The sequence below is a fragment of the Triticum urartu genome, chromosome 6A, assembly GCF_056163025.1.
Source record: "Triticum urartu cultivar PI428250 chromosome 6A, HENAU_Tu73, whole genome shotgun sequence".
NCBI lineage: Eukaryota > Viridiplantae > Streptophyta > Magnoliopsida > Poales > Poaceae > Triticum > Triticum urartu.
In genome coordinates this window covers 10,017,934-10,041,012 of record NC_141878.1, presented here as the reverse complement: position 1 = coordinate 10,041,012, position 23,079 = coordinate 10,017,934, and positions in this window count along the sequence as shown.

Here is a 23,079-nt window from a genome sequence, read left to right as displayed (position 1 = left end):
ATACTTCTCCATCACCAAAAATTACGACAAAATTCCATCGTTCCTATAGCACATGTGCCCGCGTCGTGCAAAAAAAATCATGATTTTATCGCGCTCCGAGTATTTAGTAATATTGACGCCGCATCGTTACCGCAGAACGTCTACTACCGTGTCATCGCCGTCCGTGAGGGGGGCCACGCCCCGGAGACGCGTCCCGCCTCTTCGGACATGCCACCACACCACCCCGCATGTATCAGGGCCCGGTGCGACGCTCCGGTGGCATTGCTACCGCCAGTGCCCCCGTCCCGCCAAACCTTGTAGCGTTTGACCACGGGATCTACCCCTTTGACTTTGCACGGACGGGCTTTGACCAGTGGACCTCCCCACCCGGTTTGGTTAGGTCAGCCCATAGGAACACTTTGGAGAAACATCCGGGGCAGACCCACAGCAAGATCCCCTCCGTGTAGACCCCACGCGTCCGTTTCCCCCCTCCAGGTGCCGGCGGCAGCGCCGTCCGTGAGGGGGGCACACCCCGGACACCGGTGGCGGGCGTTTGCAGCCGCGACAACACTTCCAGACTTGTGAGAGGCTGCTGGCGCAAGATTTGGCGGCATGCTAGCCCCCGGAGGCTGCCGGCCACAGCCGTAGACGCGCGAAGGGCAATCCGCGTAGTGGGAATTTTTCGGATACTTCTCCATCACCAAAAATTATGACAAAATTCCATCGTTCCTATAGCACATGTGCCCGCGTCGTGCAAAAAAAATCATGATTTTATCGCGCTCCGAGTATTTAGTAATATTGACGCCGCATCGTTACCGCAGAACGTCTACTACCGTGTCATCGCCGTCCGTGAGGGGGGCCACGCCCCGGAGACGCGTCCCGCCTCTTCGGACATGCCACCACACCACCCCGCATGTATCAGGGCCCGGTGCGACGCTCCGGTGGCATTGCTACCCCCAGTGCCCCCGTCCCGCCTAACCCTGTAGCGTTTGACCACGGGATCTACCCCTTTGACTTTGCACGGACGGGCTTTGACCAGTGGACCTCCCCACCCGGTTGTGTTAGGTCAGCCCATAGGAACACTTTGGAGCAACATCCGGGGCAGACCCACAGCAAGATCCCCTCCGTGTAGACCCCACGCGTCCGTTTCCCCCCTCCAGGTGCCGGCGGCAGCGTCGTCCGTGAGGGGGGCACACCCCGGACACGGGTGGCGGGCGTTTGCAGCCGCGACAATACTTCCAGACTTGTGAGAGGCCGCCGGCGCAAGATTTGGCGGCATGCTAGCCCCCGGAGGCTGCCGGCCACAGTCGTAGACGCGCGAAGGGCAATCCGCGTAGTGGGAATTTTTTGGATACTTCTCCATCACCAAAAATTATGACAAAATTCCATCGTTCCTATAGCACATGTGCCCGCGTCGTGCAAAAAAAATCATGATTTTATCGCGCTCCGAGTATTTAGTAATATTGACGCCGCATCGTTACCGCAGAACGTCTACTACCGTGTCATCGCCGTCCGTGAGGGGGGCCACGCCCCGGAGACACGTCCCGCCCCTTCGAACATGCCACCACACCACCCCGCATGTATGAGGGCCCGGTGCGACGCTCCGGTGGCATTGCTACCCCTAGTGCCCCCGTCCCGCCTAACCCTGTAGCGTTTGAACACGGGATCTACCCCTTTGACTTTGCACGGACGGGCTTTGACCAGTGGACCTCCCCACCCGGTTGTGTTAGGTCAGCCCATAGGAACACTTTGGAGCAACATCCGGGGCAGACCCACAGCAAGATCCCCTCCGTGTAGACCCCACGCGTCCGTTTCCCCCCTCCAGGTGCCGGCGGCAGCGCCGTCCGTGAGGGGGGCACACCCCTGACACGCGTGCCGGGCGTTTGCAACCACGACAACACTTCCAGACTTGTGAGAGGCCGCCGGCGCATGATTTGGCGGCATGCTAGCCCCCGGAGGCCGCCGGCGACAGCCGTAGACGCGCGAAGGGCAATCCGCGTAGAGGGAATTTTTCGGATACTTCTCCATCACCAAAAATTATGAAAAAATACCATCTTTCCTATAGCACATGTGCCCACGTCGTGCAAAAAAATCATGATTTTATCGCGCTCCGAGTATTTAGTAATATTGACGCCGCATCGTTACCGCAGAACGTCTACTACCGTGTCATCGCCATCCGTGAGGGGGGCCACGCCCCGGACACGCGTCCCGCCTCTTCGGACATGCCACCACACCACCCCGCATGTATGAGGGACCGGTGCGACGCTCTGGTGGCATTGCTACCCCCCAATGCCCCCGTCCCGCCTAACCCTGTAGCGTTTGACCACGGGATCTACCCCTTTGACTTTGCACGGACGGGCTTTGACCAGTGGACCTCCCCACCCGGTTGTGTTAGGTCAGCCCATAGGAACACTTTGGAGCAACATCCGGGGCAGACCCACAGCAAGATCCCCTCCGTGTAGACCCCATGCGTCCGTTTCCCCCCTCCAGGTGCCGGCGGCAGCGTCGTCCGTGAGGGGGGCACACCCCGGACACGGGTGGCGGGCGTTTGCAGCCGCGACAACACTTCCAGACTTGTGAGAGGCCGCCAGCGCAAGATTTGTCGGCATGCTAGCCCCCGGAGGCTGCCGGCCACAGCCGTAGACGCGCGAAGGGCAATCCGCGTAGTGGGAATTTTTCGGATACTTCTCCATCACCAAAAATTATGACAAAATTCCATCGTTCCTATAGCACATGTGCCCGCGTCGTGCAAAAAAAATCATGATTTTATCGCGCTCCGAGTATTTAGTAATATTGACCCCGCATCGTTACCGCAGAACGTCTACTACCGTGTCATCGCCGTCCGTGAGGGGGGCCACGCCCCGGAGACGCGTCCCGCCTCTTCGGACATGCCACCACACCACCCCGCATGTATCAGGGCCCGGTGCGACGCTCCGGTGGCATTGCTACCCCCAGTGCCCCCGTCCCGCCAAACCCTGTAGCGTTTGACCACGGGATCTACCCCTTTGACTTTGCACGGACGGGCTTTGACCAGTGGACCTCCCCACCCGGTTTGGTTAGGTCAGCCCATCGGAACACTTTGGAGCAACATCCGGGGCAGACCCACAGCAAGATCCCCTCCGTGTAGACCCCACGCGTCCGTTTCCCCCCTCTAGGTGCCGGCGGCAGCGCCGTCCGTGAGGGGGGCACACCCCGGACACGGGTGGCGGGCGTTTGCAGCCGCGACAACACTTCCAGACTTGTGAGAGGCTGCCGGCGCAAGATTTGGCGGCATGCTAGCCCCCGGAGGCTGCCGGCCACAGCCGTAGACGCGCGAAGGGCAATCCGCGTAGTGGGAATTTTTCGGATACTTCTCCATCACCAAAAATTATGACAAAATTCCATCGTTCCTATAGCACATGTGCCCGCGTCGTGCAAAAAAAATCATGATTTTATCGCGCTCCGAGTATTTAGTAATATTGACGCCGCATCGTTACCGCAGAACGTCTACTACCGTGTCATCGCCGTCCGTGAGGGGGGCCACGCCCCGGAGACGCGTCCCGCCTCTTCGGACATGCCACCACACCACCCCGCATGTATCAGGGCCCGGTGCGACGCTCCGGTGGCATTGCTACCCCCAGTGCCCCCGTCCCGCCTAACCCTGTAGCGTTTGACCACGGGATCTACCCCTTTGACTTTGCACGGACGGGCTTTGACAAGTGGACCTCCCCACCCGGTTGTGTTAGGTCAGCCCATAGGAACACTTTGGAGCAACATCCGGGGCAGACCCACAGCAAGATCCCCTCCGTGTAGACCACACGCGTCCGTTTCCCCCCTCCAGGTGCCGGCGGCAGCGCCGTCCGTGAGGGGGGCACACCCCGGACACGCGTGCCGGGCGTTTGCAACCGCGACAACACTTCCAGACTTGTGAGAGGCCGCCGGCGCAAGATTTGGCGGCATGCTAGCCCCCGGAGGCCGCCGGCCACAGCCGTAGACGCGCGAAGGGCAATCCGCGTAGAGGGAATTTTTCGGATACTTCTCCATCACCAAATATTATGAAAAAATACCATTGTTCCTATAGCACATGTGCCCACGTCGTGCAAAAAAAATCACGATTTTATCGCACTCTGAGTATTTAGTAATATTGACGCCGCATCGTTACCGCAGAACGTCTACTACCGTGTCATCGCCGTCCGTGAGGGGGTCCACGCCTCGGACACGCGTCCCGCCTCTTCGGACATGCCACCACACCACCCCGCATGTATGAGGGCCCGGTGCGACGCTCCAGTGGCATTGGTACCCCCTAGGCCCCCGTCCCGGCTAACCCTGTAGCGTTTGACCACGGGATCTACCCCTTTGACTTTGCACGGACGGGCTTTGACCAGTGGACCTCCCCACCCGGTTGTGTTAGGTCAGCCCATAGGAACACTTTGGAGCAACATCCGGGGCAGACCGACAGCAAGATCCCCTCCGTGTAGACCCCACGCGTCCGTTTCCCGCCTCCAGGTGCCGGCGGCAGCGCCCTCCGTGAGGGGGGCACACCCCGGAAACGCGTGCCGGGCGTTTGCAACCGTGACAACACATCCAAACTTGTGAGAGGCCACCGGCGCAAGATTTGGCGGCATGCTAGCCCCCGGAGGCCGCCGGCCACAGCCGTAGACGCGTGAAGGGCAATCCGCATAGTGGGAATTTTTCGGATACTTCTCCATCACCAAAAATTATGAAAAAATTCCATCGTTCCTATAGCACATGTGCCCGCGTCGTGCAAAAAAAATCATGATTTTATCGCGCTCCGAGTATTTAGTAATATTTACGCCGCATCGTTACACAGAACGTCTACTACCGTGTCATCGCCGTCCGTGAGGGGGGCCACGCCCCGGAGACGCGTCCCGCCTCATGAACATGCCACCACACCACCCCGCATGTATGAGGGCCCGGTGCGACGCTCCGGTGGCATTGCTACCCCCCAGTGCCGCCGTCCCGCCTAACCCTGTAGCGTTTGACCACGGGATCTACCCCTTTGACTTTGCACGGACGGGCTTTGACCAGTGGACCTCCCCACCCGGTTGTGTTAGGTCAGCCCATAGGAACACTTTGGAGCAACATCCGGGGCAGACCGACAGCAAGATCCCCTCCGTGTAGACCCCACGCGTCCGTTTCCCGCCTCCAGGTGCCGGCGGCAGCGCCGTCCGTGAGGGGGGCACACCCCGGAAACGCGTGCCGGGCGTTTGCAACCGTGACAACACATCCAAACTTGTGAGAGGCCACCGGCGCAAGATTTGGCGGCATGCTAGCCCCCGGAGGCCGCCGGCCACAGCCGTAGACGCGTGAAGGGCAATCCGCATAGTGGGAATTTTTCGGATACTTCTCCATCACCAAAAATTATGAAAAAATTCCATCGTTCCTATAGCACATGTGCCCGCGTCGTGCAAAAAAAATCATGATTTTATCGCGCTCCGAGTATTTAGTAATATTTACGCTGCATCGTTACGCAGAACGTCTACTACCGTGTCATCGCCGTCCGTGAGGGGGGCCACGCCCCGGAGACGCGTCCCGCCTCATGAACATGCCACCACACCACCCCGCATGTATGAGGGCCCGGTGCGACGCTCCGGTGGCATTGCTACCCCCCAGTGCCGCCGTCCCGCCTAACCCTGTAGCGTTTGACCACGGGATCTACCCCTTTGACTTTGCACGGACGGGCTTTGACCAGTGGACCTCCCCACCCGGTTGTGTTAGGTCAGCCCATAGGAACACTTTGGAGCAACATCCGGAGCAGACCCACAGCAAGATCCCCTCCGTGTAGACCCCACGCGTCTGTTTCCCCCCTCCAGGTGCCGGCGGCAGCGCCGTCCGTGAGGGGGGCACACCCCGGACACGCGTGCCGGGCGTTTGCAACCGCGACAACACTTCCAGACTTGTGAGAGGCCGCCGGCGCAAGATTTGGCGGCATGCTAGCCCCCGGAGGCCGCCGGCCACAGCCGTAGACGCGTGAAGGGCAATCCGCGTAGAGGGAATTTTTCGGATACTTCTCCATCACCAAAAATTATGAAAAAATACCATCGTTCCTATAGCACATGTGCCACGTCGTGCAAAAAAAATCACGATTTTATCGCGCTCCGAGTATTTAGTAATATTGATGCCGCATCGTTACCGCAGAACGTCTACTACCGTGTCATCGCCGTCCGTGAGGGGGGCCATGCCCCGGAGACGCGTCCCGCCCCTTCGAACATGACACCACACCACCCCGCATGTATGAGGGCCCGATGCGACGCTCCGGTGGCATTGCTACCCCTAGTGCCCCCGTCCCGCCTAACCCTGTAGCGTTTGACCACGGGATCTACCCCTTTGACTTTGCACGGACGGGCTTTGACCAGTGGACCTCCCCACCCGGTTGTGTTAGGTCAGCCCATAGGAACACTTTGGAGCAACATCCGGGGCAGACCCACAGCAAGATCCCCTCCATGTAGACCCCACGCGTCCGTTTCCCCCCTCCAGGTGCCAGCGGCAGCGCCGTCCGTGAGGGGGGCACACCCTGGACACGCGTGCCGGGCGTTTGCAACCACGACAACACTTCCAGACTTGTGAGAGGCCGCCGGCGCATGATTTGGCGGCATGCTAGCCCCCGGAGGCCGCCGGCCACAGCCGTAGACGCGCGAAGGGCAATCCGCGTAGAGGGAATTTTTCGGATACTTCTCCATCACCAAAAATTATGAAAAAATACCATCTTTCCTATAGCACATGTGCCCACGTCGTGCAAAAAAAATCATGATTTTATCGCGCTCCGAGTATTTAGTAATATTGACGCCGCATCGTTACCGCAGAACGTCTACTACCGTGTCATCGCCATCCGTGAGGGGGGCCACGCCCCGGACACGCGTCCCGCCTCTTCGGACATGCCACCACACCACCCCGCATGTATGAGGGACCGGTGCGACGCTCCGGTGGCATTGCTACCCCCCAGTGCCCCCGTCCCGCCTAACCCTGTAGCGTTTGACCACGGGATCTACCCCTTTGACTTTGCACGGACGGGCTTTGACCAGTGGACCTCCCCACCCGGTTGTGTTAGGTTAGCCCATAGGAACACTTTGGAGCAACATCCGGGGCAGACCCACAACAAGATCCCCTCCGTGTAGACCCCACGCGTCCGTTTCCCCCCTCCAGGTGCCGGCGGCAGCGCCGTCCGTGAGGGGGGCACAACCCGGACACGGGTGGCGGGCGTTTGCAGCCGCGACAACACTTCCAGACTTGTGAGAGGCCGCCGGCACAAGATTTGGCGGCATGCTAGCCCCCGGAGGCTGCCGGCCACAGCCGTAGACGCGCGAAGGGCAATACGCGTAGTGGGAATTTTTCGGATACTTCTCCATCACCAAAAATTATGACAAAATTCCATCGTTCCTATAGCACATGTGCCCGCGTCGTGCAAAAAAAATCATGATTTTATCGCGCTCCGAGTATTTAGTAATATTGACGCCGCATCGTTACCGCAGAACGTCTACTACCGTGTCATCGCCGTCCGTGAGGGGGGCCACGCCCCGGAGACGCGTCCCGCCTCTTCGGACATGCCACCACACCACCCCGCATGTATCAGGGCCCGGTGCGATGCTCCGGTGGCATTGCTACCCCCAGTGCCCCCGTCCCGCCTAACCCTGTAGCGTTTGACCACGGGATCTACCCCTTTGACTCTGCACGGACGGGCTTTGACCAGTGGACCTCCCCACCCGGTTGTGTTAGGTCAGCCCATAGGAACACTTTGGAGCAACATCCGGGGCAGACCCACAGCAAGATCCCCTCCGTGTAGACCCCACGCGTCCGTTTCCCCCCTCCAGGTGCCGGCGGCAGCGCCGTCCGTGAGGGGGGGCACACCCCGGACACGCGTGCCGGGCGTTTGCAACCGCGACAACACTTCCAGACTTGTGAGAGGCCGCCGGCGCAAGATTTGGCGGCATGCTAGCCCCCGGAGGCCGCCGGCCACAGCCGTAGACGCGCGAAGGGCAATCCGCGTAGAGGGAATTTTTCGGATACTTCTCCATCACCAAATATTATGAAAAAATACCATCGTTCCTATAGCACATGTGCCCACGTCGTGCAAAAAAAATCATGATTTTATCGCGCTCCGAGTATTTAGTAATATTGACGCCGCATCGTTACCGCAGAACGTCTACTACCGTGTCATCGCCGTCCGTGAGGGGGTCCACGCCCCGGACACGGGTCCCGCCTCTTCGGACATGCCACCACACCACCCCGCATGTATGAGGGCCCGGTGCGACGCTCCGGTGGCATTGGTACCCCCTAGGCCCCCGTCCCGCCTAACCCTGTAGCGTTTGACCACGGGATCTACCCCTTTGACTTTGCACGGACGGGCTTTGACCAGTGGACCTCCCCACCCGGTTGTGTTAAGTCAGCCCATAGGAACACTTTGGAGCAACATCCGGGGCAGACCCACAGCAAGATCCCCTCCGTGTATACCCCACGCGTCCGTTTCCCCCCTCCAGGTGCCGGCGGCAGCGCCGTCCGTGAGGGGGGCACACCCCGGACACGGGTGGCGGGCGTTTGCAGCCGCGACAACACTTCCAGACTTGTGAGAGGCCGCCGGCGCAAGATTTGGCGGCATGCTAGCCCCCGGAGGCTGCCGGCCACAGCCGTAGACGCGCGAAGGGCAATCCGCGTATTGGGAATTTTTCGGATACTTCTCCATCACCAAAAATTATGACAAAATTCCATCGTTCCTATAGCACATGTGCCCGCGTCATGCAAAAAAAATCATGATTTTATCGCGCTCCGAGTATTTAGTAATATTGACGCCGCATCGTTACCGCAGAACGTCTACTACCGTGTCATCACCGTCCGTGAGGGGGGCCACGCCCCGGAGACGCGTCCCGCCTCTTCGGACATGCCACCACACCACCCCGCATGTATCAGGGCCCGGTGCGACGCTCCGGTGGCATTGCTACCCCCAGTGCCCCCGTCCCGCCTAACCCTGTAGCGTTTGACCACGGGATCTACCCCTTTGACTTTGCACGGACGGGCTTTGACCAGTGGACCTCCCCACCCGGTTGTGTTAGGTCAGCCCATAGGAACACTTTGGAGAAACATCCGGGGCAGACCCACAGCAAGATCCCCTCCGTGTAGACCCCACGCGTCCGTTTCCCCCCTCTAGGTGCCGGCGGCAGCGCCGTCCGTGAGGGGGGCACACCCCGGACACGCGTGCCGGGCGTTTGCAACCGCGACAACACTTCCAGACTTGTGAGAGGCCGCCGGCGCAAGATTTGGCGGCATGCTAGCCCCCGGAGGCCGCCGGCCACAGCCGTAGACGCGCGAAGGGCAATCCGCGTAGAGGGAATTTTTCGGATACTTCTCCATCACCAAATATTATGAAAAAATACCATCGTTCCTATAGCACATGTGCCCACGTCGTGCAAAAAAAATCATGATTTTATCGCGCTCCGAGTATTTAGTAATATTGACGCCGCATCGTTACCGCAGAACGTCTACTACCGTGTCATCGCCGTCCGTGAGGGGGTCCACGCCCCGGAGACGCGTCCCGCCTCTTCGGACATGCCACCACACCACCCCGCATGTATGAGGGCCCGGTGCGACGCTCCGGTGGCATTGCTACCCCCCAGTGCCCCCGTCCCGCCTAACCCTGTAGCGTTTGACCACGGGATCTACCCCTTTGACTTTGCATGGACGGGCTTTGACCAGTGGACCTCCCCACCCGGTTGTGTTAGGTCAGCCCATAGGAACACTTTGGAGCAACATCTGGGGCAGACCGACAGCAAGATCCCCTCCGTGTAGACCCCACGCTTCCGTTTCCCCCCTCCAGGTGCCGGCGGCAGCATCGTCCGTGAGGGGGGCACACCCCGGAAACGCGTGCCGGGCGTTTGAAACCGTGACAACACTTCCAAACTTGTGAGAGGCCACCGGCGCAAGATTTGGCGGCATGCTAGCCCCCGAAGGCCGCCGGCCACAGCCGTAGACGCGTGAAGGGCAATCCGCATAGTGGGAATTTTTCGGATACTTCTCCATCACCAAAAATTATGAAAAAATTCCATCGTTCCTATAGCACATGTGCCCGCGTCGTGCAAAAAAAATCATGATTTTATCGCGCTCCGAGTATTTAGTAATATTTACGCCGCATCGTTACCGCAGAACGTCTACTACCGTGTCATCGCCGTCCGTGAGGGGGGCCACGCCCCGGAGACGCGTCCCGCCTCTTCGGACATGCCACCACACCACCCTGCATGTATGAGGGCCCGGTGCGACGCTCCGGTGGCATTGCTACCCCCTAGTGCCCCCGTCCCGCCTAACCCTGTAGCGTTTGACCACGGGATCTACCCCTTTGACTTTGCACGGACGGGCTTTGACCAGTGGACCTCCCCACCCGGTTGTGTTAGGTCAGCCCATAGGAACACTTTGGAGCAACATCCGGGGCAGACCCACAGCAAGATCCCCTCCGTGTAGACCCCACGCGTCCGTTTCCCCCCTCCAGGTGCCGGCGGCAGCGCCGTCCGTGAGGGGGGCACACCCCGGACACGGGTGGCGGGCGTTTGCAGCCGCGACAACACTTCCAGACTTGTGAGAGGCCGCCGGCGCAAGATTTGGCGGCATGCTAGCCCCCGGAGGCTGCCGGCCACAGCCGTAGACGCGCGAAGGGCAATCCGCGTATTGGGAATTTTTCGGATACTTCTCCATCACCAAAAATTATGACAAAATTCCATCGTTCCTATAGCACATGTGCCCGCGTCGTGCAAAAAAAATTATGATTTTATCGCGCTCCGAGTATTTAGTAATATTGACGCCGCATCGTTATCGCAGAACGTCTACTACCGTGTCATCGCCGTCCGTGAGGGGGGCCACGCCCCGGAGACGCGTCCCGCCTCTTCGGACATGCCACCACACCAGCCCGCATGTATGAGGGCCCGGTGCGACGCACCGGTGGCATTGCTACCCCCGAGTGCCCCCGTCCCGCCTAACCCTGTAGTGTTTGACCACGGGATCTACCCCTTTGACTTTGCACGGACGGGCTTTGACCAGTGGACCTCCCCACCCGGTTGTGTTAGGTCAGCCCATAGGAACACTTTGGAGCAACATCCGGGGCAGACCCACAGCAAGATCCCCTCCGTGTAGACCCCACGCGTCCGTTTCCCCCCTCCAGGTGCCGGCGGCAGCGCCGTCCGTGAGGGGGGCACACCCCGGACACGCGTGCCGGGCGTTTGCAACCGCGACAACACTTCCAGACTTGTGAGAGGCCGCCGGCGCAAGATTTGGCGGCATGCTAGCCCCCGGAGGCCGCCGGCCACAGCCGTAGACGCGCGAAGGGCAATCCGCGTAGAGGGAATTTTTCGGATACTTCTCCATCACCAAATATTATGAAAAAATACCATTGTTCCTATAGCACAGGTGCCCACGTCGTGCAAAACAAATCATGATTTTATCGCACTCTGAGTATTTAGTAATATTGACGCCGCATCGTTACCGCAGAACGTCTACTACCGTGTCATCGCCGTCCGTGAGGGGGTCCACGCCTCGGACACGCGTCCCGCCTCTTCAGACATGCCACCACACCACCCCGCATGTATGAGGGCCCAGTGCGACGCTCCAGTGGCATTGGTACCCCCTAGGCCCCCGTCCCGCCTAACCCTGTAGCGTTTGACCACGGGATCTACCCCTTTGACTTTGCACGGACGGGCTTTGACCAGTGGACCTCCCCACCCGGTTGTGTTAGGTCAGCCCATAGGAACACTTTGGAGCAACATCCGGGGCAGACCGACAGCAAGATCCCCTCCGTGTAGACCCCACGCGTCCGTTTCCCGCCTCCAGGTGCCGGCGGCAGCGCCGTCCGTGAGGGGGGCACACCCCGGAAACGCGTGCCGGGCATTTGCAACCGTGACAACACTTCCAAACTTGTGAGAGGCCACCGGCGCAAGATTTGGCGGCATGCTAGCCCCCGGAGGCCGCCGGCCACAGCCGTAGACGCGTGAAGGGCAATCCGCATAGTGGGAATTTTTCGGATACTTCTCCATCACCAAAAATTATGAAAAAATTCCATCGTTCCTATAGCACATGTGCCCGCGTCGTGCAAAAAAAATCATGATTTTATCGCGCTCCGAGTATTTAGTAATATTTACGCCGCATCGTTACCGCAGAACGTCTACTACCATGTCATCGCCGTCCGTGAGGGGGGCCACGCCCCGGAGACGCGTCTCGCCTCATCGGACATGCCACCACACCACCCCGCATGGATGAGGGCCCGGTGCGACGCTCCGGTGGCATTGCTACCCCCAGTGCCCCCGTCCCGCCTAACCCTGTAGCGTTTGACCACGGGATCTACCCCTTTGACTTTGCACGGACGGGCTTTGACCAGTGGACCTCCCCACCCGGTTGTGTTAGGTCAGCCCATAGGAACACTTTGGAGCAACATCCGGAGCAGACCCACAGCAAGATCCCCTCCGTGTAGACCCCACGCGTCTGTCTCCCCCCTCCAGGTGCCGGCGGCAGCGCCGTCCGTGAGGGGGGCACACCCCGGACACGCCTGCCGGGCGTTTGCAACCGCGACAACACTTCCAGACTTGTGAGAGGCCGCCGGCGCAAGATTTGGCGGCATGCTAGCCCCCGGAGGCCGCCGGCCACAGCCGTAGACGCGTGAAGGGCAATCCGCGTAGAGGGAATTTTTCGGATACTTCTCCATCACCAAAAATTATGAAAAAATACCATCGTTCCTATAGCACATGTGCCACGTCGTGCAAAAAAAATCACGATTTTATCGCGCTCCGAGTATTTAGTAATATTGATGCCGCATCGTTACAGCAGAACATCTACTACCGTGTCATCGCCGTCCGTGAGGGGGGCCATGCCCCGGAGACGCGTCCCGCCCCTTCGAACATGACACCACACCACCCCGCATGTATGAGGGCCCGGTGCGACGCTCCGGTGGCATTGCTACCCCTAGTGCCCCCGTCCCGCCTAACCCTGTAGCGTTTGACCACGGGATCTACCCCTTTGACTTTGCACGGACGGGCTTTGACCAGTGGACCTCCCCACCCGGTTGTGTTGGGTCAGCCCATAGGAACACTTTGGAGCAACATCTGGGGCAGACCCACAGCAAGATCCCCTCCGTGTAGACCCCACGCGTCCGTTTCCCCACTCCAGGTGCCGGCGACAGCGCCGTCCGTGAGGGGGGCACACCCCGGACACACGTGCCGGGCGTTTGCAACCACGACAACACTTCCAGACTTGTGAGAGGCCGCCGGCGCATGATTTGGCGGCATGCTAGCCCCCGGAGGCCGCCGGCCACAGCCGTAGACGCGCGAAGGACAATCCGCGTAGAGGGAATTTTTCGGATACTTCTCCATCACCAAAAATTATGAAAAAATACCATCTTTCCTATAGCACATGTGCCCACGTCGTGCAAAAAAAATCATGATTTTATCGCGCTCCGAGTATTTAGTAATATTGACGCTGCATCGTTACCGCAGAACGTCTACTACCGTGTCATCGCCATCCGTGAGGGGGGCCACGCCCCGGACACGCGTCCCGCCTCTTCGGACATGCCACCACACCACCCCGCATGTATGAGGGACCGGTGCGACGCTCCGGTGGCATTGCTACCCCCCAGTGCCCCCGTCCCGCCTAACCCTGTAGCGTTTGACCACGGGATCTACCCCTTTGACTTTGCACGGATGGGCTTTGACCAGTGGACCTCCCCACCCGGTTGTGTTAGGTTAGCCCATAGGAACACTTTGGAGCAACATCCGGGGCAGACCCACAGCAAGATCCCCTCCGTGTAGACCCCACGCGTCCGTTTCCCCCCTCCAGGTGCCGGCGGCAGCGCCGTCCGTGAGGGGGGCACACCCCGGACACGGGTGGCGGGCGTTTGCAGCCGCGACAACACTTCCAGACTTGTGAGAGGCCGCCGGCGCAAGATTTGGCGGCATGCTAGCCCCCGGAGGCTGCCGGCCACAGCCGTAGACGCGCGAAGGGCAATCCGCGTAGTGGGAATTTTTCGGATACTTCTCCATCACCAAAAATTATGACAAAATTCCATCGTTCCTATAGCACATGTGCCCGCGTCGTGCAAAAAAAATCATGATTTTATCGCGCTCCGAGTATTTAGTAATATTGACGCCGCATCGTTACCGCAGAACGTCTACTACCGTGTCATCGCCGTCAGTGAGGGGGGCCACGCCCCGGAGACGCGTCCCGCCTCTTCGGACATGCCACCACACCACCCCGCATGTATCAGGGCCCGGTGCGACGCTCCGGTGGCATTGCTACCCCCAGTGCCCCCGTCCCGCCTAACCCTGTAGCGTTTGACCACGGGATCTACCCCTTTGACTTTGCACGGACGGGCTTTGACCAGTGGACCTCCCCACCCGGTTGTGTTAGGTCAGCCCATAGGAACACTTTGGAGCAACATCCGGGGCAGACCCACAGCAAGATCCCCTCCGTGTAGACCCCACGCGTCTGTTTCCCCCCTCCAGGTGCCGGCGGCAGCGCCGTCCGTGAGGGGGGCACACCCCGGACACGCGTGCCGGGCGTTTGCAACCGCGAGAACACTTCCAGACTTGTGAGAGGCCGCCGGCGCAAGATTTGGCGGCATGCTAGCCCCCGAAGGCCGCCGGCCACAGCCGTAGACGCGCGAAGGGCAATCCGCCTAGAGGGAATTTTTCGGATACTTCTCCATCACCAAATATTATGAAAAAATACCATCGTTCCTATAGCACATGTGCCCACGTCGTGCAAAAAAAATCATGATTTTATCGCGCTCCGAGTATTTAGTAATATTGACGCCGCATCGTTACCGCAGAACGTCTACTACCGTGTCATCGCCATCCGTGAGGGGGGCCACGCCCCGGACACGCGTCCCGCCTCTTTGGACATGCCACCACACCACCCCGCATGTATGAGGGACCGGTGCGACGCTCCGGTGGCATTGCTACCCCCCAGTGCCCCCGTCCCGCCTAACCCTATAGCGTTTGACCACGGGATCTACCCCTTTGACTTTGCACGGACGGGCTTTGACCAGTGGACCTCCCCACCCGGTTGTGTTAAGTCAGCCCATAGGAACACTTTGGAGCAACATCCGGGGCAGACCCACAGCAAGATCCCCTCCGTGTAGACCCCACGCGTCCGTTTCCCCCCTCCAGGTGCCGGCGGCAGCGCCGTCCGTGAGGGGGGCACACCCCGGACACGGGTGGCGGGCGTTTGCAGCCGCGACAACACTTCCAGACTTGTGAGAGGCCGCCGGCGCAAGATTTGGCGGCATGCTAGCCCCCGGAGGCTGCCGGCCACAGCCGTAGACGCGCGAAGGGCAATCCGCGTATTGGGAATTTTTCGGATACTTCTCCATCACCAAAAATTATGACAAAATTCCATCGTTCCTATAGCACATGTGCCCGCGTCATGCAAAAAAAATCATGATTTTATCGCGCTCCGAGTATTTAGTAATATTGACGCCGCATCGTTACCGCAGAACGTCTACTACCGTGTCATCGCCGTCCGTGAGGGGGGCCACGCCCCGGAGACGCGTCCCGCCTCTTCGGACATGCCACCACACCACCCCGCATGTATTAGGGCCCGGTGCGACGCTCCGGTGGCATTGCTACCCCCAGTGCCCCCGTCCCGCCTAACCCTGTAGCGTTTGACCACGGGATCTACCCCTTTGACTTTGCACGGACGGGCTTTGACCAGTGGACCTCCCCACCCGGTTGTGTTAGGTCAGCCCATAGGAACACTTTGGAGCAACATCCGGGGCAGACCCACAGCAAGGTCCCCTCCGTGTAGACCCCACGCGTCCGTTTCCCCCCTCCAGGTGCCGGCGGCAGCGCCGTCCGTGAGGGGGGCACACCCCGGACACGCGTGCCGGGCGTTTGCAACCGCGACAACACTTCCAGACTTGTGAGAGGCCGCCGACGCAAGATTTGGCGGCATGCTAGCCCCCGGAGGCCGCCGGCCACAGCCGTAGACGCGCGAAGGGCAATCCGCGTAGAGGGAATTTTTCGGATACTTCTCCATCACCAAATATTATGAAAAAATACCATCGTTCCTATAGCACATGTGCCCACGTCGTGCAAAAAAAATCATGATTTTATCGCGCTCCGAGTATTTAGTAATATTGACGCCGCATCGTTACCGCAGAACGTCTACTACCGTGTCATCGCCGTCCGTGAGGGGGTCCACGCCCCGGACACGCGTCCCGCCTCTTCGGACATGCCACCACACCACCCCGCATGTATGAGGGCCCGGTGCGACGCTCCGGTGGCATTGGTACCCCCCAGGCCCCCGTCCCGCCTAACCCTGTAGCGTTTGACCACGGGATCTACCCCTTTGACTTTGCACGGACGGGCTTTGACCAGTGGACCTCCCCACCCGGTTGTGTTAGGTCAGCCCATAGGAACACTTTGGAGCAACATCCGGGGCAGACCGACAGCAAGATCCCCTCCGTGTAGACCCCACGCGTCCGTTTCCCCCCTCCGGGTGCCGGCGGCAGCATCGTCCGTGAGGGTGGCACACCCCGGAAACGCGTGCCGGGCGTTTGCAACCGTGACAACACTTCCAAACTTGTGAGAGGCCACCGGCGCAAGATTTGGCGGCATGCTAGCCCCCGGAGGCCGCCGGCCACAGCCGTAGACGCGTGAAGGGCAATCCGCATAGTGGGAATTTTTCGGATACTTCTCCATCACCAAAAATTATAAAAAAATTCCATCGTTCCTATAGCACATGTGCCCGCGTCGTGCAAAAAAAATCATGATTTTATCGCGCTCCGAGTATTTAGTAATATTTACGCCACATCGTTACCGCAAAACGTCTACTACCGTGTCATCGCCGTCCGTGAGGGGGGCCATGCCCCGGAGACGCGTCCCGCCTCTTCGGACATGCCACCACACCACCCTGCATGTATGAGGGCCCGGTGCGACGCTCCGGTGGCATTGCTACCCCCCAGTGCCCCCGTCCCGCCTAACCCTGTAGCGTTTGACCACGGGATCTACCCCTTTGACTTTGCACGGACGGGCTTTGACCAGTGGACCTCCCCACCCGGTTGTGTTAGGTCAGCCCATAGGAACACTTTGGAGCAACATCCGGGGCAGACCCACAGTAAGATCCCCTCCGTGTAGACCCCACGCGTCCGTTTCCCCCCTCCAGGTGCCGGCGGCAGCGCCGTCCGTGAGGGGGGCACACCCCGGACACAGGTGGCGGGCGTTTGCAGCCGCGACAACACTTCCAGACTTGTGAGAGGCCGCCGACGCAAGATTTGGCGGCATGCTAGCCCCCGGAGGCTGCCGGCCACAGCCGTAGACGCGCGAAGGGCAATCCGCGTATTGGGAATTTTTCGGATACTTCTCCATCACCAAAAATTATGAAAAAATTCCATCTTTCCTATAGCACATGTGCCCGCGTCGTGCAAAAAAAATTATGATTTTATCGCGCTCCGAGTATTTAGTAATATTGACGCCGCATCGTTATCGCAGAACGTCTACTACCGTGTCATCGCCGTCCGTGAGGGGGGCCACGCCCCGGAGACGCGTCCCGCCTCTTCGGACATGCCACCACACCAGCCCGCATGTATGAGGGCCCGGTGCGATGCACCGGTGGCATTGCTACCCCCGAGTGCCCACGTCCCGCCTAACCCTGTAGTGTTTGACCACGGGATCTACCCCTTTGACTTTGCACGGACGGGCTTTGACCAGTGGACCTCCCCACCCGGTTGTGTTAGGTCAGCCCATAGGAACACTTTGGAGCAACATCCGGGGCAGACCCACAGCAAGATCCCCTCCGTGTAGACCCCACGCGTCCGTTTCCCCCCTCCAGGTGCCGGCGGCAGCGCCGTCCGTGAGGGGGGCACACCCCGGACACGCGTGCCGGGCGTTTGCAACCGCGACAACACTTCCAGACTTGTGAGAGGCCGCCGGCGCAAGATTTGGCGGCATGCTAGCCCCCGGAGGCCGCCGGCCACAGCCGTAGACGCGCGAAGGGCAATCCGCGTAGAGGGAATTTTTCGGATACTTCTCCATCACCAAATATTATGAAAAAATACCATCGTTCCTATAGCACATGTGCCCACGTCGTGCAAAAAAAATCATGATTTTATCGCGCTCCGAGTATTTAGTAATATTGACGCCGCATCGTTACCGCAGAACGTCTACTACCGTGTCATCGCCGTCCGTGAGGGGGTCCACGCCCCGGACACGGGTCCCGCCTCTTCGGACATGCCACCACACCACCCCGCATGTATGAGGGCCCGGTGCGACGCTCCGGTGGCATTGGTACCCCCTAGGCCCCCGTCCCGCCTAACCCTGTAGCGTTTGACCACGGGATCTACCCCTTTGACTTTGCACGGACGGGCTTTGACCAGTGGACCTCCCCACCCGGTTGTGTTAGGTCAGCCCATAGGAACACTTTGGAGCAACATCCGGGGCAGACCGACAGCAAGATCCCCTCCGTGTAGACCCCACGCGTCCGTTTCCCCCCTCCAGGTGCCGGCGGCAGCACCGTCCGTGAGGGGGGCACACCCCGGAAACGCGTGCCGGGCGTTTGCAACCGTGACAACACTTCCAAACTTGTGAGAGGCCACCGGCGCAAGATTTGGCGGGCATGCTAGCCCCCGGAGGCCGCCGGCCACAGCCGTAGACGCGTGAAGGGCAATCCGCATAGTGGGAATTTTTCGGATACTTCTCCATCACCAAAAATTATGAAAAAATTCCATCGTTCCTATAGCACATGTGCCCGCGTCGTGCAAAAAAAATCATGATTTTATCGCGCTCCGAGTATTTAGTAATATTTACACCGCATCATTACCGCAGAACGTCTACTACCGTGTCATCGCCGTCCGTGAGGGGGGCCACGCCCCGGAGACGCGTCCCGCCTCTTCGGACATGCCTCCACACCACCCCGCATGTATGAGGGCCCGGTGCGACGCTCCGGTGGCATTGCTACCCCCAGTGCCCCCGTCCCGCCTAACCCTGTAGCGTTTGACCACGGGATCTACCCCTTCGACTTTGCACGGACGGGCTTTGACCAGTGGACCTCCTCACCCGGTTGTGTTAGGTCAGCCCATAGGAACACTTTGGAGCAACATCCGGGGCAGACCCACAGCAAGATCCCCTCCGTGTAGACCCCACGCGTCCGTTTCCCCCCTCCAGGTGCCGGCGGCAGCGCCGTCCGTGAGGGGGGCACACCCCGGACACGCGTGCCAGTCGTTTGCAACCGCGACAACACTTCTAGACTTGTGAGAGGCCGCCGGCGCAAGATTTGGCGGCATGCTAGCCCCCGGAGGCCGCCGGCCACAGCCGTAGACGCACGAAGGGCAATCCGCGTAGTGGGAATTTTTCGGATACTTCTCCATCACCAAAAATTATGAAAAAATTCCATCTTTCCTATAGCACATGTGCCCGCGTCGTGCAAAAAAAATTATGATTTTATCGCGCTCCGAGTATTTAGTAATATTGACGCCGCATCGTTATCGCAGAACGTCTACTACCGTGTCATCGCCTTCCGTGAGGGGGGCCACGCCCCGGAGACGCGTCCCGCCTCTTCGGACATGCCACCACACCAGCCCGCATGTATGAGGGCCCGGTGCGACGCACCGGTGGCATTGCTACCCCCGAGTGCCCCCGTCCCGCCTAACCCTGTAGTGTTTGACCACGGGATCTACCCCTTTGACTTTGCACGGACGGGCTTTGACCAGTGGACCTCCCCACCCGGTTGTGTTAGGTCAGCCCATAGGAACTCTTTGGAGCAACATCCGGGGCAGACCCACAGCAAGATCCCCTCCGTGTAGACCCCACGCGTCCGTTTCCCCCCTCCAGGTGCCGGCGGCAGCGCCGTCCGTGAGGGGGGCACACCCCGGACAAGCGTGCCGGGCGTTTGCAACCGCGACAACACTTCCAGACTTGTGAGAGGCCGCCGGCGCAAGATTTGGCGGCATGCTAGCCCCCGGAGGCCGCCGGCCACAGCCGTAGACGCGCGAAGGGCAATCCGCGTAGAGGGAATTTTTCGGATACTTCTCCATCACCAAATATTATGAAAAAATACCATCGTTCCTATAGCACATGTGCCCACGTCGTGCAAAAAAAATCATGATTTTATCGCGCTCCGAGTATTTAGTAATATTGACGCCGCATCGTTACCGCAGAACGTCTACTAGCGTGTCATCGCCATCCGTGAGGGGGGCCACGCCCCGGACACGCGTCCCGCCTCTTTGGACATGCCACCACACCACCCCGCATGTATGAGGGACCGGTGCGACGCTCCGGTGGCATTGCTACCCCCCAGTGCCCCCGTCCCGCCTAACCCTGTAGCGTTTGACCACGGGATCTACCCCTTTGACTTTGCACGGACGGGCTTTGACCAGTGGACCTCCCCACCCGGTTGTGTTAGGTCAGCCCATAGGAACACTTTGGAGCAACATCCGGGGCAGACCCACAGCAAGATCCCCTCCGTGTAGACCCCACGCGTCCGTTTCCCCCCTCCAGGTGCCGGCGGCAGCGCCGTCCGTGAGGGGGGCACACCCCGGACACGGGTGGCGGGCGTTTGCAGCCGCGACAACACTTCCAGACTTGTGAGAGGCCGCCGGCGCAAGATTTGGCGGCATGCTAGCCCCCGGAGGCTGCCGGCCACAACCGTAGACGCGCGAAGGGCAATCCGCGTATTGGGAATTTTTCAGATACTTCTCCATCACCAAAAATTATGACAAAATTCCATCGTTCCTATAGCACATGTGCCTGCGTCGTGCAAAAAAAATCATGATTTTATCGTGCTCCGAGTATTTAGTAATATTGACGCCGCATCGTTACCGCAGAACGTCTACTACCGTGTCATCGCCGTCCGTGAGGGGGGCCACGCCCCGGAGACGCGTCCCGCCACTTCGGACATGCCACCACACCACCCCGCATGTATCAGGGCCCGGTGCGACGCTCCGGTGGCATTGCTACCCCCAATGCCCCCGTCCCGCCTAACCCTGTAGCGTTTGACCACGGGATCTACCCCTTTGACTTTGCACGGACGGGCTTTGACCAGTGGACCTCCCCACCCGGTTGTGTCAGGTCAGCCCATAGGAACACTTTGGAGCAACATCCGGGGCAGATCCACAGCAAGATCCCCTCCGTGTAGACCCCACGCGTCCGTTTCCCCCCTCCAGGTGCCGGCGGCAGCGCCGTCCGTGAGGGGGGCACACCCCGGACATGCGTGCCGGGCGTTTGCAACCGCGACAACACTTCCAGACTTGTGAGAGGCCGCCGGCGCAAGATTTGGCGGCATGCTAGCCCCCGGAGGCTACCGGCCACAGCCGTAGACGCGCGAAGGGCAATCCGCGTAGAGGGAATTTTTCGGATACTTCTCCATCACCAAAAATTATGAAAAAATACCATCGTTCCTATAGCACATGTGCCCACGTCGTGCAAAAAAAATCATGATTTTATAGCGCTCTGAGTATTTAGTAATATTGTCGCCGCATCCTTTCCGCAGAACGTCTACTACTGTGTCATCGCCGTCCGTGAGGGGGGCCACGCCCCGGAGACGCGTCCCGCCTCTTCGGACATCCCACCACACCACCCCGCATGTATGAGGGACCGGTGCGACGCTCCGGTGGCATTGCTACCCCAGTGCCCCCGTCCCGGCTAACCCTGTAGCGTTTGACCACGGGATCTACCCCTTTGACTTTGCACGAACGGGCTTTGACCAGTGGACCTCCCCACCCGGTTGTGTTAGATCAGCCCATAGGAACACTTTGGAGCAACATCCGGGGCTGACCCACAGCAAGATCCCCTCCGTGTAGACCCCACGCGTCCGTTTCCCCCCTCTAGGTGTCGGCGGCAGCGCCGTCCGTGAGGGGGGCACACCCCGGACACGCGTGCCGGGCGTTTGCAACCGCGACAACACTTCCAGACTTGTGAGAGGCCGCCGGCGCAAGATTTGGCGGCATGCTAGCCCCCGGAGGCCGCCGGCCACAGCCGTAGACGCGCGAAGGGCATTCCGCGTAGTGGGAATTTTTCGGATACTTCTTCATCACCAAAAATTATGAAAAAATTCCATCGTTCCTATAGCATATGTGCCCGCGTCGTGCAAAAAAAATCATGATTTTATCGCGCTCCGAGAATTTAGTAATATTGACGCCGCATCGTTACCGCAGAACGTCTACTACCGTGTCATCGCCGTCCGTGAGGGGGGCCACGCCCCGGAGACGCGTCCCGCCTCTTCGGACATGCCACCACACCAGCCCGCATGTATGAGGGCCCGGTGCGATGCACCGGTGGCATTGCTACACCCGAGTGCCCCCGTCCCGCCTAACCCTGTAGCGTTTGACCACGGGATCTACCCCTTTGACTTTGCACGGACGGGCTTTGACCAGTGGACCTCCCCACCCGGTTGTGTTAGGTCAGCCCATAGGAACACTTTGGAGCAACATCCGGGGCAGACCCACAGCAAGATCCCCTCCGTGTAGACCCCACGCGTCCGTTTCCCCCCTCTAGGTGCCGGCGGCAGCGCCGTCCGTGAGGGGGGCACACCCCGGACACGCGTGCCGGGCGTTTGCAACCGCGACAACACTTCCAGACTTGTGAGAGGCCGCCGGCGCAAGATTTGGCGGCATGCTAGCCCCCGGAGGCCGCCGGCCACAGCCGTAGACGCGCGAAGGGCATTCCGCGTAGTGGGAATTTTTCGGATGCTTCTCCATCACCAAAAATTATGAAAAAATTCCATCGTTCCTATAGCATATGTGCCCGCGTCGTGCAAAAAAAATCATGATTTTATCGCGCTCCGAGAATTTAGTAATATTGACGCCGCATCGTTACCGCAGAACGTCTACTACCGTGTCATCGCCGTCCATGAGGGGGGCCACGCCCCGGAGACGCGTCCCGCCTTTTCGGACATGCCACCACACCACCCCGTATGTATGAGGGCCCGGTGCGACACTCCGGTGGCATTGCTACCGCTAGTGCCCCCGTCCCGCCTAACCCTGTAGCGTTTGACCACGGGATCTACCCCTTTGACTTTGCACGGACGGGCTTTGACCAGTGGACCTCCCCACCCGGTTGTGTTAGGTCAGCCCATAGGAACACTTTGGAGCAACATCCGGGGCAGACACACAGCAAGATCCCCTCCGTGTAGACCCCACGCGTCCGT